Source organism: Mytilus californianus, unplaced genomic scaffold (genome assembly GCF_021869535.1).
Source record: "Mytilus californianus isolate M0D057914Y unplaced genomic scaffold, xbMytCali1.0.p SCAF_10, whole genome shotgun sequence".
NCBI lineage: Eukaryota > Metazoa > Mollusca > Bivalvia > Mytilida > Mytilidae > Mytilus > Mytilus californianus.
The window spans coordinates 43,776,307-43,790,273 of record NW_026262582.1 but is presented as its reverse complement, the minus strand read 5'-3'; the positions used below and the strand labels follow the sequence as shown (position 1 = coordinate 43,790,273).

At 32.2% G+C, this 13,967-nt stretch overlaps 2 protein-coding genes across 6 annotated transcripts in view; one reads left to right on the top strand and one right to left on the bottom strand.

The window, feature by feature from the left end:
• The window catches only part of LOC127718189 (uncharacterized), a 170,431-nt gene that overhangs the window by 7,414 nt on the left and 149,050 nt on the right, over positions 1 to 13,967 (bottom strand). Inside the window, exon 1 of one of the 3 annotated variants that reach the window (XM_052224157.1) lies at positions 6,425 to 6,490. The exons of 1 other annotated variant lie outside the window; for it this stretch is intronic. The gene's annotated coding sequence lies outside the window, so the exon portion shown is untranslated. Of the gene's footprint in view, positions 1 to 4,951; positions 4,997 to 6,424; positions 6,491 to 13,967 lie in introns of those variants that run through there. One more of the 3 variants, XM_052224158.1, reaches the window with a different exon arrangement.
• LOC127718196 (uncharacterized) overlaps positions 1 to 13,967 on the top strand; it is a 182,901-nt gene that overhangs the window by 31,314 nt on the left and 137,620 nt on the right. The window lies entirely within an intron of this gene.

Genomic DNA, 13,967 nt, shown 5'->3' with positions numbered 1-13,967 from the left:
CGTTTTCAGATCCGCGTAAGCATAGCTTCGACACACAATATCTGTAATTTAATTAGATTGGTGTCTAAATGAACATAAAACACTGCATTTATTTATTGTTTACTGAGGCCTGGTGGTCTCTGACAGATAGAGAGTAGTGTTTTAAATTTGTCTAAGTGAAGATTTACGGCGGTGACTGTGTCGCTCACCTTGGTATATGTGCACATTAAATCAAAGGACACAGATGGTTTCATGACAAAATTGTGTTTTGGTGATGGTGATGTGTTTGTAGATCTTACTTTACTGAACATTCTGACTGCTTACAATCATCTCTATCTATAATGAACTTGGCTCAGTAGTTACAGTGGAAAATATTTTGTTACAATTTACAAAAATTTACAAAATTTATGAAAATTGTTAAAAACTGACTATAAATCGCAATAACTCCTTAAGGGGTCAATTCACTATTCTGGTCATGTTGACTTATTTGTAGATCTTACTTTGCTGAACATTATTGCTGTTTACAGTTTATCTCAATCTATAATAATATTCAAGATAACAACCAAAAGCTGCAAAATTTTCTTAAAATTATCAATTCAGGGACAGCAACCCAACAACGGGTTGCCTTATTGGTCAAAACTATCAGGGCAGATAGATCTTGACCTAATGAACAATCTTATCGCCGTCAGTTTTCTCTTAATCTAATGCTTTGGTTTCTGAGATATGAGGCAAAAACTGCATTTTACCATATGTACTATTTTTAGCCATGTCGGCCATCTTAGTTCGCGGGCGGGGTCATCGGACACATTTTGTAAACTATAAACCCTAATGATGATTGTGGACAAGTTTGGTTAAATTTGTCTCAGAAGTTTCAGAGGAGAAGATTTTTGTAAAAGATTACAAAAATTTACGAAAAATTGTTAAACATTGACTATAAAGGGCAATAACTTTCCAAGGGGTCAACTGACCACTTTGACCATGTTGACTTATTTGTAGATCTTACTTTGATGAACATTATTGTTGTTCACAGTTTATCTCTATCTATAATAATATTCAAGATAATAACCAAAAACCGCAAAATTTCCTTAAAATAACCAATTCTGGGGCAGCAACCCAACAACGGTTGTCCGACTAATCTAAAAATTTCAGGGCAGATAGATCTTGACCTGATAAATAATTTTACCTCGTGTCAGATTTGCTCTAAATGCTTTTGTTTCAAAGATATAAGCCAAAATCTACATTTTACCCCCATGTTCTATTTTTAGCCATGGCCGCCATCTTGGTTGGTTGAGAAAATTTTTGTACGGACGCCGGACGCCGGATGACGACGGACGACGGACGCCAAGTGATAAGAAAAGCTCACTTGACCTTTCATGTCAAGTGAGCTAAAAACGCATTAAATTTCTTTTGCATTATAAGTTTAAAATAGCACGTCAATAGTGGATCTAGAACTTCAAGTGTGGAAGTTGTTTGCGACTTGGAACTTAATTTGGCTATACTGGTTATCTATCACACCTTCATTCAATATTATTAGCTTCAGATGAAACATACTCTGCTAGAAGAAATTAATTGTTGAAAATCAGGATCTATATTTTAACAGTCAAGGCTAGCGGAGAAAGGCGTAAAAATTAACGTCTTTCGAGTCAAAACTGTCATTTTTTACTGGGGGTGGGGTTGGGGATTGGAAGAGTACGACGAGGGTCTAATCGTTTACAGTAAGGGCAATCATAGGTTTGTGACACATAATAAATGTGGTCTTAAATTTTCAAAGTTGAAATTTGACAATAACCTATTATATTGTCCAATATCTTAAATCTAAATATATTGCTAGATTCAGCATATCAAAGAACCATAAGAATTGTTTGTTTTGGTCCCATTTTATCTCCTAATTTCTAAAACGTTTTTGTCTAGCAACCAAGTATTTACGGACAAAGAACCAATCACCAAAACATTATACGGCGACAAATCTATAACTATAAACAATTGAATACCACCATTCTATTAAAAAAAAAAATCAAAATTAAAGGCTCCCTTGATTTCTTACTTTCCCTCTTTATGGGGGTTGTAAATGACCGGTCCATTATATTAGTCATTACCCTATTTTGTGTCTTTCCTGAGAAAAGTGATATATAAAGAGAAACTTCCAATGCTAAAATGATCAGTAAAGCAAACTTTACAAAAAAATGAACATACTGGAAATTCATGTATTTACTTCTCTAAAAAATAAAACGCTAACGCTAGGTATAAAGATATTTTCAGATATAAGCCTAGTACAATGAGCATATACATAGAGCATGTCATAAAAGAATGATTTATTTGATTTAATAACTTTAACTGTATGCTCATTATTGTAGACCCCATATGTTCATTATTAAAGACCCATCGATTAAAACTAAACTTTGCAATTTACAATTTGACAATTTTTCCAATAATATCTGGTGTGATTTTTTCATCTCAAATCGATTTTCCAAATGAAAGCTACAGATTTGATCCGGGTTTAAATTAATTCCGCAGAAGCAGATCGGAATCAGTTATGACGTAGACAGTAATCATTCTAATCGTAATCATGTTCATTGACCATAACGACGATGAAAGCACATCATTCAATGACGTTTCGACATCATATAATGAAGTTAACCGAACCCATGATATAAGATTACAAGCACATAATATAATGACACAACCACATCATATAAAGATGTTTGCACATAATATAAGGGAAAATGCACATAATATAAGGATGTTTGCACATCATATAAGGATATTTCCACATCATATCAGTATATTTGCACATTATATAAGTACATTTGCACATCATATAAGTATATTTGCACATCATATAAGAATATTTGCACATCATTTAAGAAAGTTTGCACACAATATAAGTATGTTTGCACATCATATAAGTACATTTGCACATCATATAAGTATGTTTCCACATCATACAAGTATGTATGCACATCATATAAGTATATTTGCACATAATATAAAGATGTTTGGACATCATATAAAGATACTTGCACTTAATATAAGTATATTTGCACGTCATACAAAGGTTTTTGCACATCATATAATGACAAGTGCACATCATATAAAGGTAAATGCACATCATATAATGAAAAAGGTCATAAGACAGTTTTGGCGTTCCATAAGACATGCACAGCTTGCAATCTTTCCATACAACAAATATAGTTGAACTATTACTAATAATATTAGATAAACTGACCAAAACACAAAAACTTAACACTGAGCAATGAACCGTAAAAATAAGGCCATGGTCAAATAAAACGTGCGAGACTGACATGTACATCATAAAATATTTCCATACACTAAATATAGCTGACCTATTGCAAATAGAATTAGAGAAAAAGACTAAAACTCAAAAACTCAACTTTGACCACTGAACCATGAAAACAGGGCAAAGATCAGAAGACACCTGCCAGCTAGACATGCACACCTTACAATCATTCCGTACACCAAATATTATAGATCTATTGCATACAGTGTAAGAAAAACCGACCAAAACACAAAAACTCATCTGTAACCACTGAACCATCAAAATGAAGTCAAGGTCAGATGATACCTGCCAGTTGGACATGTACACCTTACAGTCCTTCCATACACCGAATATACTAGACTTATTGCTTCTAGTATCTGAGATATGGACTTGACCACCAAAACTTAACCTTGTTCACTGATCCATGAAATGAGGTCAAGCAAACTGTCTGACGAGCACGAGGACTTTGCAAGGTACGCACATACCAAATATAGTTAGCTTATTACTCATAATAGAGAGAAATAAACATTACAAAAAATCTTAACTTTATTTTCAAGTAGTCACTGAACCATTAAAATGAGTTCAAGGACAATGGCAGGGATGATTCCAGGTGTTTTCAAATGAATCCCTTGAACTTCCAATTGGGAATTTTTATCCCAATTGGGAATTTTTAATGCATAAAATCTAAGAATTAACATTATTTGCCTGTAAAAACGAAAAATGTATATTAACTTAATGGACATGTGACAGACGGAAACTTCGTAACATAAGGCATTTATATATAAAGTATGAAGCATCCAGGTCTTCCTCCTTTCAAAATATAAAGTTTTTCAGAAGTAAGCTAACGCCGCTGCCGCCGCCGAATCACTACCCCTATGTTGATCTATCTGAGACAAAAGTCGCAAGCTCGACAAAAAATAATTTCTGAGTCATAAACATATATCCTGTTGGTGGCCTTCTGCTGTTGTCTGTTCTGTGGTCGGGTTGTTGTCTCTTTGACACATTCCCCATTTCCATTCTCAATTTTATCTCCGGTGTTTCAAAGCACCATTATTTTGTTTTATTTGGTGTTTCTGTGGAATATTTTGAAAACTTGAGGTTTCCTGGTTACTTAAGCTTGTACAAAGGAGCAAATGGGTAAAATTGTATTGGTAATCATCATGCGATGGTTGTTTTCTTATTTGCAATGACATGTAATGTGAAATTTTGTCAATAGTTCAAGGATAAAACTTTACTCATGACAAGTATTTCTTTATTTGAAACAAAGATAAAATCTGCACAAATGATTCATCCAGGGGCCCTAATAACTATATATGCAGTATAGGTTTTTAAGGTTTATAGATATAAGAAGATGTGGAATGAGTGGCAATGAGACAACAAGCCATCCAAGTCACAGTATACATGTAAAAGAAAAACAATTATAGGTCAAAGTACGGTCTTAAACACGGAGCATTGGATTACACCAAACAACAAGTCAGAAAGGGCCCCAAAATGACTAGTGTATAACCATTCAAACGGGAAAACCAACGGCATAATCTATATAAAAAACGAGAAACAAAAAAACTCTTTGAGATTAAAAAGAAATTCAAATAAAAAAGTGAGATATTAAAACATGCTGATCTCGTGGAACGTACGTAATGGGTAAGTACAAAAAGGCAAGATGTGCATTTGCTTTACTCATCAAATCACATGTACCTGCATAATCGTATGGCTGTGTTTTGAGGTCAGCAACACGATGGTTCACATAAATAATAGATACTTCTTAGATGAATAAAAAAGCTGGCTTTGACACCCAGTTATTTTGCAGTTAATGAGTCTTTTAACGAGCATTTTATAATTTATTTGTGCGTTTTTCTGTTCTTGCATTTGTTTGTGCTGTATTTCTGTCATGTAGTGCTGTCATTTTCGAGATATTATTTACATTGCAATATAAACTGGGGGGGGGGGGGGGATGGGGGTTGGAACTTTGGATAGCCATAAAACCTGGTTTAATCCACCATTTTTCTTTGAATTTCCTGTACCGATTCAGGAATAAAAGAAAATCGTTTCTATGTATGTTTGCGGTTTTTTTTGTTGCACTTCCATATCCAGAAATCAACGCCACTTTGCTTATTTGAATATTATACTAAAGAAATCGGATACGGGTCACGGAAATTATCATGAAATGATAGGGAATTTTGAAAAAATGTCTGTTTTAACTTTAATTTAAGTGATAGACAGGTTGCCGGGACAGAAAATAAATATACACAACAATATACACCATTTAAACGAAACATAATGACTGTCGTTGCAAAAATCAAGGTTCCTGAGCTATTTTAAAAATCGAAGCGAGAGGCTTTTAACATTGCAGTATAAAATACAGGCTAAAATGGCTGAAACGTCAAATTTGCAAACTTCGTGTTGAAAATTGGCTAACAAGGTCATTACAAAAACAGGTTGCCGGGATGAAACTTGAAACTTGAATGTCCAAAGAATAAGCAAGTCCAAACCTTGTATGTGTAGTCGTTGAACTATAGGTTCCCACGTAAAGTTAAAATGCCCCTATTTCAAGAAGAATAAACTCACAAAAACACGAAAAATTCACTAAATTCGCGTTCATTGTTTTGATTTTGACCGCCTGACAACTTTACGGAAATATCAAAGTGATTATAAACAAGGACTCAGTGACGGGCAACTTATAATATCCGTGTTTTAAAGATTTTAATGATATCAAGCAAGTCTAGTTCAAACTATTATCACGTGGTACAATTCTCATTTACATATTATGAATATTAATTAGCAAAAGTACTACTAATTTCTGGCTATGTCAGTGTTTCTGTTGGTCCGTTGTTTTCCTCTTGTGGTTTAAGTGTTTCCTTCGGTTTTAGTTTGTAACCTGGTTTTGATTTCTTTCAATTGATTTTTTTTTATTTTATAAAGCGGTATACTACTGCTGCTTTTATATGTCATGAAGTGGATAAATGAGTAATCGATCTAATTTAATAATGGTTTTTGCGACGTCTGGCAAGCTTTTTTTGAAAGCTACTATTTGAATAAAAAAGTCATATATATATATACTCACATCACATGCAGAATTTATGACTCAATTCCGTTTAAGGAAGCAAAAGAGAATTAGTATTATGAAAAAGGATGTTTTTAATTATTTAATAAAAGCCGTGTTGCACTTACTACTCTGTGTGTCGCCTGTGACTTTGAGCATCTTCCATATTGGAATTTACCTGACGTGTCAAATCTAATTTTAGTAACAATATGTAAACAAGCACTTCACTGACAACATGTTCAAATTGTATCCGAGTATCGCGAAAACTTCCTTTATTTATAAAAGTTTGGTAGATAATGAATTGTTAGGAGTATTATGTTAAATAATGAGACAGAAACCCACCAAAATAATTACATCCAATTTACAATAACCTTGATCAAAAAGGCCACTACTTTCCTTGTTAAAAGCTATGTAGTCTATTGAAGTTCCTTCACATTATTATACATTACTTTCAAAAGGATATAACAGGAATATATATTAGTCCTAGCTGTCAATAGATCAGTTAATCCTCATCCTCCGCCAAAAAAACAAAATGAAAAAAACAGAAAAACGAAACTTTCACATAATAAAAAAAAAATCAATTAAGAGCCAAAAAACATATTCCCAAAATTTTAATAAAAGCAAAACCAAATTAGTAGAAAACGTGAAATCTGATCAACTAGTACAAATATGCCGGGTTTGCTTTCTTTACAAGTTTAACATAAGAGCAATTTTGATCAACAATAGAATTAAAATAATACAAATAAATAACTTGATTTTATTCAAAAAATGACAGTAGCAGGTAAAATGCACTACACGAAAAGGCAGATTTACAACAATTTGGGCAGTCATGTAAATGTTTGACAAATGTAACTACTTTTCTGCCAGATATATTTGCGGACCTACTAATGTATACGTAATTAAATGTATTATTCCTTTGGCATTATTTAGGACGTCCTCAAAGATATGCTAAAGATAATTATTTTATTTCCATAGCTTTATTCATATTCCAAAGATATGTAAAGATAGGCCTTAGATTTGCATGCACTTTCCAGGATAGGAGATATATGCAAAGTTTAAAATTTGCATAACTGTTTTATAGAGGTGTGGGCAGTTTTGAGAGACCGCGGTTTATAAAACATTTACAACCAATGTAAATGCTGTCAAATGTTTCTGTTATATTTGCAAACGTTTCTCGATATCGTTCATGCATGTAAAGAAACGTATTTTATTTACTTATACTTTCCAGTATTATAGTTATTTTGATAAATATTGATATTTGCAACATATCTTTACAGACGTATGCAAAGTTTTGAGAGACCGCGGTTTATAAAACATTTACAACCAATGTAAATGCTGTCAAATGTTTGTGTTATATTTGGAAACGTTTGTCGATATCGTTTATGTATGTAAAGAAGTGTATTTTATTTACTAATACTTTCCATTATCATAAATATTTTGATAAATATCGATATTTCCTACATATCTTTACAGACGTATGCAAAGTTTTGAGAGACCGCGGTTTATAAAACATTTACAGCCAAAGTAAATGCTATCAAATGTTTGTGTTATATTTGCAAACGTTATCCGATATCGTTTATGTATGTAAAGAAGTGTATTTTATTTACTAATACTTTCCATTATCATAAATATTTTGATAAATATCGATATTTGCAACATATCTTTACAGACGTATGCAAAGTTTTGAGAGACCGCGGTTTATAAAACATTTACAACCAATGTAAATGCTGTCAAATGTTTGTGTTATATTTGCAAACGTTTGTCGATATCGTTCATGTTTGTAAAGAAATGTATTTTATTTACTAATACTTTCCAGTATTATAGTTATTTTGCTAAACATTGATATTTGCAACATATCTTTACACAGGTATGTAAAGTTTTGAGAGACCGCGGTTTATAAAACATTTACAACCAAAGTAAATGCTGACAAATATTTGCTTATTTTTGCAAACATTTATCGGATGTATTCATGTACGTAAAGAAATGCATTTTATTTACTTCATAGTTATTATATTAAACATTGATACTGTTAAGTTGTCTTTACACAGGTATAGCTTTGCGAGACTGCAGTTTATATCTCACATGCACAACAAACGTAAATAAGGGTCGTGATTAGAACTAAAAGAAGAATAAAAAAAGAAAATAATTTACTCCCAAAAAATTAGATAAAAAGGGTCTAATATATACAGAATAGAAAATAATCATGACAATGGACATAAAATATAAAAAAAATAAAGAAATATTACCTAAATTATCATAGAATACAGATATGAAAGACCCCATCCAGACCCTAGTAAATGCTGTAAGATGTGTCGATTATTTCGCATTTACGGAAAAAATAAATCCATATATTGTATAGTAATTTTTGCAGCAAAGTTCGCGTATTGATGGTTTCAGGGAGTCACACCGAGCGAATATTTGAATTGAAGTAGATATTATTCTTCCCGATTCAAAACAGAACTGATTGAAGAAATGCACTATTATAATAACACTGCACTAAATTGTAAGCAAACAACGATGTCATTCAGGAATGAACTCTAAACTAGAATAAATAATATCAAATCGATAAACACGGTACGTTTTCTCAACCCAAGCTTAAGTCTACCAATCTTGGTGTGGACTTGGAAAAAAGTTAGTTTAGCTTCTGCTTATTTGTGATCTTTTTTCATTTTAAACAGGAAAATACAAATTAATTATTTCAATATAACTTGAGCCAAGGCGTGTGTTTTGCATGATCCTATAATTTGAAAATACACGAGTATGCACATACATGTACATGTATTTTATCAGAATGTTTATGTTTACAATTGAAAATGTCTAATAATACAATAAAGAAGGAGTATGAATCAACTGTCCCTTGATAGGTGGTAAATGTGTCACTTGTATGAAAATGAAGGGATTTTCCTGACTGTGAAAAGGTTCATCATTTAGCACTACAGGGTACCTTAAAAGGAAAACCGTATGTGTTAATTACCAAAATTGATCTAATAACGCTAATTGTGTATAATAAAATCCAGACGTTGTAAAGAGATTGATAATATACAAACAAGTTGCTTTCTTTAAAAAAAGAAATGCAATCGTAAACCCACATGCTTGTTTGGCATTAGATATAAGATAATTGTTTAAAAAAAAAGATTTATTGTTTTATATCATTTTTGTTATATAAGAATTAGAAACTGACAGTGAGTGTTTCCAATACTGTTCAATGTGGGGTGAAATATTCTTGTTAAAGGAATATTTTTTTTCTCTCCTCTCTCCCGAAAGACATCATGTTAAGTCACCCACTTGATGTTCAATTCTAAGATGCTGGTTTTTGTTTTTAAATTAGAGTTAGTTTTTAGGCTAAAGTTCAAATGCAAATGTGAAGAAATTTAATCAATAAATGATATATGTGTTTAAGAAATGCAATACTTGAACCTGTAAAATAGCCGTTTTTATTGGAATTTGAGATATGTTCATGGTTATTTGAATAATGGCTTGATATTGATCATTGTTAAGATCCTTACACCTGCTCTGCAAGGTTTTTTTATGCTTAGGGTAGCAAGCATTGGCAATTTTAAGTTCTGTGCTTTGTGTATGCTCTTAAAATTTTTAGATGACAAACCTCTTTTGTTAAAAACAAACACTTTTAAAACCTTTGACTCGCTTTGAAGATATTTTCCGGATGTCCCTTTTTATTTTGATGTTTTCTTATATTTTAAATTGTGGGTCATGAAAAAAGGCCTGCAAGTTTAATTGTAAATATATACAATTTGAATCGCACTGTATCCTCTTCACCTTGATGACCGAAACCAATTCATTAAAAAAGATATTTATAGCCTAGACAAAACAGCTTACACCTTGTACTTATAAACAAACAAACAAAATTGAAAACAACAAAAAACTAACATGGTCAAACCTGAAATTACCACTGATCAGTATACCCATCACCTAAATATGAGTTTGTTTAAAGGTCACATTTATGAACTGTTGTAAGGTGTTCCTTTTTGTCGAGCCTTCGACTTTAGTCGAAAAAGCGAGACAAAGCGATTCTACATTCCGTCGGTGTCGTCGGCGGTGGCGTCCACAAATATTCACTCTGTGGTTAAAGTTTTTGAAATTTTAATAATTTTCTTAAACTATTCTGGATTTGTACCAAACTTGGACAGAAGCTTTTTTATGATCATAAGATAGTATCCAGAAGTAAATTTTGTAAGAATAAAATTCCATTTTTCCGTATTTTACTTATAAATGGACTTAGTTTTTTCTGCTGGGAAACAATACATTCACTCTGTGGTTAAAGTTTTTAAAATTCTAATAACTTTCTTAAACTATCCTGGATTTGTACCAAACTTGGACAGAAGCTTGTTTATGATCATAAGATAGTATCCAGAAGTAAATTTTGTAAATATGAAATTCCATTTTTTCCGTATTTTACTTATAAATAGACTTAGTTTTCTGCTGGGATACAATACATTCACTCCGAGGTTAAAGTTTTTTTTTAATTTTTATTTAATAACTTTTTTATACTATCCTGGATTTGTACCAAACTTGGACAGAAGCTTGTTTATGATTAAAAGCTAGTATTTATAAGGAAATTTTTTGTTAAAATTTTGTACCTGTTTATCTGTATTTTACTTATAAATGGACTTCCAGTTAACATTAAATGCAGTCTGAAGTTATTTTTTTTAGATTTATAAACTATCCTGGATTTTTACCAAACTTGGACAGAAGCTTCTTAAAATAAAAAAAATAGTATTGAGAGGAATATTTTTATTGATGTTTTTCCTCATTTTTGTTGAGCCTGCGATTTGCAGCAAAAGTAGGCGAGACACTGGGTTCCGCGGAACCTTTACGATTTTTTTTATCTGAACACGATTTTTTCATTAAATATTAAAGGGTGTCTTTTACATGGTAAAATTACACTACTGTCTTATGGTATGTATGTAAATTCTTTTAAACCAGGTGTATTCATAAGCACATGTCCCAAGTCCGAAGCATGTTGTTTAGTGGTTGTCTTTTTTTAGTGCAGTTCATATTTGCTTTTTGTTTCTGGTTTGAAGTTAAATTAGATCTGTTTGTTTTTTCCTGTTTAAATTGTTTTATAACAGTGTTTTGGGGCCCTCGGTAGGATGCTGTCCAATGTGAGCCAAGCTTTTGTGTTGAAGGCTGAATTATAACCTATAATTGCGAATTTTGACTACACTGTGTTTTGATGGAGAGTTGTCTTCCTACCACATTTAAAAAGATATTCCCTGACATTTGACAAATCCATTAGAATAATCGAGATATTGAAATTGAACTGAAGTTGCCTAGTAGGTTTCTTACATTGACCCGGCTATCCTTTTCTCTCTTGCTGGATAGTTTTATACTGGTCATTTGGGGGCACTGTGTAGCCTACTGATCAGTCATGAGATGGCTCAAAATCTTCTTACACTATTTTACATTTTCGTACTTAATATATTAAAACCGATAATTCATCATCTGATCGTCTTTATGAAATAATAATTATTCATTTTTATTTTGACGAACATTTTGAAGAGCATTAACTACTACAGGCCGAACATATAGTTAGATAATATGTTCCCTGACCAAGATAACTATAAATAGAAATTAATTTTTCTTATCTCTGCCTGCATCTGTCATCACTCGGTGTCTATTAATTAATAGACATTTGATAAGGAAATAACGTTGCAATATTTAAACAAAGAAAATTGCAATTTTAAAGAAAATAAAAACTATTCAAGGACGTATATTAATTTTGATTTTATACGTCCTTGGTCTATCCTAGACGTAAAATTTCAATAAAGTGCATGAAGACTTCATTTTAATTTCAGTATTGTCCTTTTAGTTAGTCCCACAAGGACGTTGAGGTATGAAAATTATGATATAGACTGCTTCGTACATTATGTACATTTTCCCGACTCGGAATCTTAAGTGAAATGCTAGTAATACTTCTTTTATAGATTTTAGTTTTAACAAATCTCGTTTCGAATATAAATCGCATTGTTTACGTGAAATCTTATCTCATATCTAAACACAGCTGGTTTCAACGTTTGACTCTAATTAGAATTACTACGCGTATATGTAAGGTAAATATTAGCAGCTTGCAATTGCGTGCAAGGAAGTATTCAAATGCTTATTAAAGTAGCTTGCGTCATAATAAATTTCGCATCATATGTAACATATCTCTATAGCAACTTTAAGATGCTAATGATTCAACAGGTCAAATAATAAGCTATTGCGCATGTATATGAAAGGTGGCCATCGAAAGAAACAGATGTATTCCGAATAACATCCGGTGTTCCGAAAGACTACGGACATCGTCCAATATATACTGCGTAAACCCTCAGGGGTTTACGCAATATACCAATTACGCAAGCCAAGAATATGCCAGATAAAGACATCGGTATCATTCTGCAATTAAACATGCAGTTTGTATTCGTGAAAACGTGTTAATACTTTGAAAAACGCAAATAATTTAAAAGTTTACATGCTAGAAAATTAAAGAAGAAATAAGAACAGTTACTGTAACATTGTATCTAAAAATATGTTGAAATTATATACAGTAAAACTGTTTTTAAACAATTATCTTTTGTATATAAAAAACATTCTCGCTTCCCCGCTTCTCATAGCAGATATAATAGATTCGATGCAAAGCAAGTAATTTAATTTTTGAATCGGGTATAATCTCTGTATTTCGTGTTTTAACAAGAATAAAAATGACCAACATAAATGAAAAAAAACTACATCAATTTCAATAATCTTCCTGCTCCTGTATCAGTTTTATTCTAATGATATATGCAAGTATTTAATAAATTCAAAATTTTAATAATAATGTTGGTGCCCTTTGGTTTCCACATCTTGACTTTATCCTATTTAAAGGTATAATGCTATAAAAAAATTCCCAGTACATGTATTTGTTCCAACAGAAGGCTCAAAATTTTTAAAACATTTCAAGATTAGCATTTCATTTCAAATCAAAATAATGTTGTTGCTGAATGGTGTAAAGTTAATCGTCAATATCAAACTGTACCTCCATTTTGTCATCAGTGACAACATATTAAAATTTGAAAACCTTTGGATGAAAGGTTCATAGATCATCGCACGGAAACGACTGGAGCAGCCCGCTCGTCTGCAGTACAACAATAAATCAATAACGGGACTGGAAATCCGGTAATAAAAATAGCAAGTCATTAATAAATGTAAAATAAATCCGGTTTACTGTCAACATCTGACATCCTCATGTTTATGTCGTATACTTGTAAACTGGTGTTTGTCTTTGACTCGCCTTTTGTTTTTACTCAATGCAATAAGCAGTGTGTCGGCACTGGTTTTTGAAACTTGTCAGCAACAAGGCTGATATATACCCGATATATAAGTTTTATAAAAATCTGGCAAGAATTGTACACGTTAGAGAGCTAACAAGACCGGACGGAAGGACGGACGCCCAGTATTTCTATTTCCCCATCAACGCGTCGCGCGGGGGACAAAAATCCAACGACATCTTTAAATCATTAGGAATTTAGATTGATATTAATTTGCACTTTGGTCTTCGGGGATGGGTGTGTTTTTGGTGTTTTGAGTTAGACATGATGAACAGGCCTGGTACAGCTGGTAAAAAATGTACCTTTTCACAAAGTGGGCAGACAAAACGACTCACAGACGATTAGCAAAGGTTCCTTTTTGTGG